At 44.4% G+C, this 6,052-nt stretch overlaps 1 long non-coding RNA gene across 1 annotated transcript; it reads right to left on the bottom strand.

Moving 5' to 3' along the window:
* Positions 1 to 989: 989 nt before the first annotated feature.
* On the bottom strand, positions 990 to 2,885 carry LOC128791571 (uncharacterized). Its single transcript, XR_008432076.1, has 2 exons — positions 2,587 to 2,885; positions 990 to 1,179 (listed from the first exon to the last, which is right to left on the bottom strand). It is a non-coding gene; the product is annotated as an uncharacterized LOC128791571 (long non-coding RNA).
* Positions 2,886 to 6,052: the final 3,167 nt, after the last annotated feature.

Below are 6,052 nucleotides of genomic sequence, written 5' to 3'. Positions count from 1 at the left end.
ACGCAGATCCTTGGTGCTCCATTAACTGTAAACATGGGAGGCCTTGACTGCATTATCCCAGTGTCCTGTTTGTCTTGGAATCCTTGCAAATCCATCATAATCCCAGTCATCTCAAGCAATTATTCTGTGTGCTTAAATGCTCCCTGAAATGGGAGTGTTTCCACAGCTGTACTCAAGTGGCTTAGCTAAGTGCAGACTGTACTGCAAGTTCACCACTTCAGCAAATGGTTACCACTTGGACTTGTCCAGATTGTTGTGTTTGCTCACAAATCAATTGCAGGAAAGTTGAAAAATCCATTGGAAGTGTTTGGCTGATTAAAGACTGGTCACACCAAAGTGAACATGCAAACGCTGGACTGGATTTAGTTGGTTCAACAAGTTCATTTCCTCACAATTATTAACAAGTGTATAATAAATGTGTAGTACAGAAAAGTCTATAAAAATTTATTCCACATGCCTTCACAGGCCAATAAAGCATTTATAACACTCTATGATAAGATTTATAATAAAAAATCAATAGCCAGTGCTGTAATATGGCATACAAAGAAGACCAAAGGCTTTGCCATGACATCCTCCAGTGCTTATAGGGGTTAGGGAATGCAAAATTATAGGGACAAAAGCAAAAATCCCACTCCAGCACTCTGCACCACTTTGATGCATGGGGCATTCTGAACATGAGCTGGTGTGTGCCCAGGTGGACAAGAAGCCTGGTGGCCTCCTGGCCTTCTGTGTCAGCACTAGTGTGGCCAGCAGGACCAGGGCAGTGGCTGTCCCTCTTTGCTGGGCACTGGGGAGGCCACACCTCCAATCATGTGTCCAATTCTGGGCCCCTCAATTCAGGAAGGACATTGAGGTGCTGGAGCATGTCCAGATGTCCTGGTTTTGGACAAATTAGGGGAAAACACCTCCAAAGGAGCCCCCTATAGGAAACCAAACCCTCCGCAACCTCCCCCCCCACCACCGGGTTCGGGAGGAATTCCTTCAGAGGGGAAAGTGGAAAAAACTTGTTTATTAAGGCACAACGAAAAAACACTCCCCAGCACAAGAGAAATAGCCCAAGATGACCACAGATGTTTTCACCAGTCCAAGGGGGTTGAGCTCTATCTCTCTTCGCCGCAGAGGGTACGCAGCTTCTTTCGCAGACCCCGGGGGAGCTCCTGCCCGGAGTAGGTCCGATGTCTTCGGGGGGGGGGGGGGGGGGAAGGGAACAACGGAAACCGGGAAAAAGGGAAAAAAAAAAAAATGGCCAAAAAGCAAGCCAGCGAAAAGCAGAGAAAAAAGAGAGGAAAGCAGAGCCAGCAAAGCATGCAGCCAGCAGCAAGCAAAGCAGCAAGCAAGCTAAGCGGCAAGGCAGCAGCCAGCCCGGGGGTGGGGGGGGGAAGGAAGACAAAACAAACTGAGGACAGGGAACAAAAACCACGATTGGGATAATGAGCATGAAAATGTCCTGTCCCCACGACATTCCACCCCTTATCCCATATCGTGAACATGTTACTGAACTTCCTTCCCACCTGCTCAAACCTTCCACACTTACACATTCCCTTCCATTCTCACTTGCTCTGACTTTCGACATTTACACATTTCCTTCTGTCCCATGTCTGTGTGGTTTAATGTACAAACAATGGCAGTAACATCCAGCAAATTGAGATGTTTGCATATGAGTCTCACCCCACAATCAGGTCTCCCTGAGGTACACATCGTGTTCTTCCATCTTTCTGCATTATCCACCATGTACAACCTGGTCCCTGAGCAAAGACAATCCCACGAATGGGTTTGTCTGTACTCGAGGCAGAATTGATCCACACTGTCCTCCCTAACAAACCTCTGATATGTGCCACTGGGACTTTATCTCCGTCTACTATATTCAGGGACTCAGACTGGGCAGGACCTGCTCGATTGGTGGAACCTCGGGTGTTAACTAACCAGGTGGCCTGTGCCAAATGCTGCTGGTTTATCTCCCTGCCCCCCTTCCTCTGTCTGCTGTCCTACAGTATCGAGCAGAGTACGATAAGCATATGCCAGGGCCCAGCTCACTGCAATGATCCTTTTCTCCTTGGGGTTATCCTGGCATTTCCCTTTCAGATACTTTGCCACCTCAGCTGGGTTCTGGATGTGTTCGGATGGAAAGTCCCAGACTACAGGATCAGAAAACTCCTTTAAAATTTCGCCCATATCCTCCCATTTCCCGCACCACTCAGGATTTTTCACCCTTGGTTGTACTCCTAAATCAGAGGTCTCACCAGCCCCTCTAGAAATCTCAGCCTTCATCTTATATAAACTGCGGACAGTATAGAGAAAGGTTATTAAATTAAATAACAGAAAGATGGTATCCTTGGCAGTCAGGGAGGACAGGACATTTCCTAACAGAGATGTAAACAATTCGGAGGAGGAAAAGGAAAGCAAAGGCTGAAGAACCTCCTCCCCCACAACAAATTTAGCACACAGCCACAACCACGAGTTATACATTCCTGGAGCCGATAACAACATTTTTAATAGCCCCTTGCAGAGTATTACAGCCAAGCCCAGCCCGATAAATATTCTCGTTAGTGCCCCTCTGCTACAAAAGCTACGTATTAGGGACAATACCGGAGCTACTTCTGGATAAGAAAATAACTCCAGGGACCATAAAGCGATCAAAACTTCGAAGAACCCTAATGACCACAAATAGAGGCAGGCTTTCACTCCCAATGACATCATAACTTTAAAGAAAGACATACCAATATTCCCGCAGAACGGTTAAAGCCAAAAATATTATTAGAATAAAGTTTTTTCCACTTTGTCTGGGCTTCCCCGTACGGGCCACCAAATTATTTGTCCTGGTTTTGGACAAATTAGGGGAAAACACCTCCAAAGGAGCCCCCTATAGGAAACCAAACCCTCCGCAACCTCCCACCCACCACCGGGTTCGGGAGGAATTCCTTCAGAGGGGAAAGTGGAAAAAACTTGTTTATTAAGGCACAACGAAAAAACACTCCCCAGCACAAGAGAAATAGCCCAAGATGACCACAGATGTTTTCACCAGTCCAAGGGGGTTGAGCTCTATCTCTCTTCGCCGCAGAGGGTACGCAGCTTCTTTCGCAGACCCCGGGGGAGCTCCTGCCCGGAGTAGGTCCGATGTCTTCGGGGGGGGGGGAAGGGGGAAGGGAACAACGGAAACCGGGAAAAAGGGAAAAAAAAAAAAAATGGCCAAAAAGCAAGCCAGCGAAAAGCAGAGAAAAAAGAGAGGAAAGCAGAGCCAGCAAAGCATGCAGCCAGCAGCAAGCAAAGCAGCAAGCAAGCTAAGCGGCAAGGCAGCAGCCAGCCCGGGGGTGGGGGGGGAAGGAAGACAAAACAAACTGAGGACAGGGAACAAAACCCACGATTGGGATAATGAGCATGAAAATGTCCTGTCCCCACGACACCAGAGAAGGGCAACAGAGCTGGGGAAGGGTCTGGAGCACAAGTCTGATGAGGAGCAGCTGAGGGAGCTGGGTGGGGCTCAGCCTGGAGAAAAGGAGGCTCAGGGGAGACCTTTTTGCTCTCTACAACTCCCTGACAGGAGCTGGGTGGGGGTCCGTCTTTCTCCCAGGCAACCAGTGACAGGACCAGAGGAAATGGCCTCAAGCTGTGCCTGGGGAGGTTCAGGTTGGACATCAGGAGGAATTTCTTCACAGAAAGGGTTGTCAAACATTTGGATGGGCTGCTCAGAGAGGTGGTGGAGTTTCCATCACTGGATGTGGCACTCAGTGCTATGGTCTAGTGACATCGTGGTTTTCAGTCAAAGTCTGAACTTGTACATCTTAGAGACCTTTTCCAACCTAATTGATTCTATGATTCTGTGATTCTGAGATCACTTATCACCTATGTCTGTCGTAGCAATCTGGAGTGATTCAGAGAGAGGCAAAATCTTCCTCTAAACATCCCAAGGGACAAATTATACCTAAGAAGGAAGGAGTTCTTTCATCACCTCTCTAGGCAACTGGCAAAAACCCTGAAGAATGATAGTGATATTATATTTAACAATTTTGTCTTCATGCTCTAAAATGCTCTAAACCAATGACATCACCTCAAAGCATCAGGTATTTCAGAGGAAGTTGAAAGGAATGAAGCTGACATGTAAACAGAAATGAGAGGATAAGAGGAGTGGGGAAAGCTACATTTGACATCTAGGACCACATCCTCACCAGTCCTCCTATAATATGAAAATACTATGTCAGATGATCCATGAAACAAGGAGGAAATAAAAGAAAGGAAAAGACAATATACTGTCTGTTTTATGAGGAGACAAAATCACTCCATGGTTCTGCAGAGGTAAGGGCATGGCATGGACATTTGAAATGTTTATATATATGTATGTATGTTTGCAATTGCAAATATGCACAAAAGACATTTAATCAGAGCAGAGGCGGTCTCAGAAAGTTCCCATTAGTGAAGTAGCTTCTGATTGCAGAGGCTTATAATAAAGTTAATGAGAATAACAGTTTAATCATGGATATCCGCTGCTGTGGGGAGTATAATAGCCACATTATTTAGGCTGAATTTTTCCTCCGAAAAACACAAATTTAGATCATAATGGTCAGAGGTTTGGTTCCCAATTCTCAACTGAGTCAATTAAAAGTAGAGAGAGTAGGAGAGTTCTTGCTGAGAGATGAATGGACACAAAATCTTTTGAAAGACAAATCTTTTTTGTTCACATCTCTACATATTGATTTAGAAACTTAACATTGGCTACTGAATTTAAATTAGGAGCCAAAAGATACTGTTCTGCTTTCTGAACACAGTTAATGAATTAATCTTCCTAGTATGCCCTCAAGGTAAGTAACAATCATTATTTGAATTTTAGAAATGCAGACAGCTAAGGACAAGTAATTTCTAAAGTATCCATCAATGTGCCTACTTCAGGATACCTGCCTTTTGGTTTTCCAGAGGCTTGTTCAGCATTCTTTTGACAGAAGGTGCACAAATAAGGCCAAAGAAAGAGATCTGGAAAAACACAATAAGCAGTTCCAATTTAGGTGTCAGGGGAGGAAAATCTGGATATCTGCGCCCCCTGCCCTGCCACTTTGCATCATGAGTAAAAGGAAGCAGGTGGCGTCATTCTGAGCTGTTTGGAAGACCAAAATGTGTTGAGAGGAAGGTTCTCTAGCCAGGAGGTCAGCCAATGTGGAAGAACTGCTTTACCTCCAGATCTGAGGCTGGTGTTGGTCCTACTCATGTTTATGAATCTAATGTGAAGCTGCAACCAGAAATCTTCTCCAAAAAGAAATGTAATGAAGATGTTGAGTTGGTAGAAGAGTGTCACCTTGCAACAGCAAACTTATTGTCTGAAGACTATAAATATATATTCTGACTTTTATGCATGGTATTCAGATTTCTATGAGCATGACAGCAATGTAAATTGAAGCTGTAAGAGGAAAATTTGAGAAGAAATTGAAAAAAGTTGGATGATCCATGCTTACTGTCTTCCTCTTAGACAAGTCAGCAGTTGCTGTCAACACAGCCCAGAACTCACTTGAATCATGTCCATGGAAATTTTAGTTAAAACTCTAACAAAAGAAACTGGAAGGAAACATTTTCTTGCTATTCACAATGTAAATGGAAGACATGAAAATGCTCATTCCTCAGCTTGTTTCAATAGCAGCATCTGGTGGTTTTCTCTTGCCTGATCGATGAGGATACTGGACTGGAAAGAGATATCTTTCCAGGACCCCTAATACCCTGCTAAGGTTAATAGCATTCCTTTGGTACCACAGACCATCCTAAGGACAGAAAATTTAATCCCTGTCATATTCATTACTTACATTTTCAAAATTATCTTTTAATAGTGCACATTACAGCTGCCCACCTTCTCCAGACAATACTGCATAAAGAACATTGACAAGTTTTCAAAATCTTCTTCTAAAAATATGCCACTACTTGGATGAGAGAAGTGAGTGGTATGAAGGGCTCAGTGGTCCCCTACATGTGTCTGGTTTTTTGCTTTAATTTTTGAGCTGACATCCAAATGTAAAGACCTTAATCTTGAAATTCAAGGTGAAAGTAAAACAGACACAAATTATTTCATCAGTAACTG

The sequence above is a fragment of the Vidua chalybeata genome, chromosome 1, assembly GCF_026979565.1.
Source record: "Vidua chalybeata isolate OUT-0048 chromosome 1, bVidCha1 merged haplotype, whole genome shotgun sequence".
NCBI lineage: Eukaryota > Metazoa > Chordata > Aves > Passeriformes > Viduidae > Vidua > Vidua chalybeata.
Note: the sequence above shows the minus strand (reverse complement) of the source record. Positions and strands in the feature narration are given on the sequence as shown.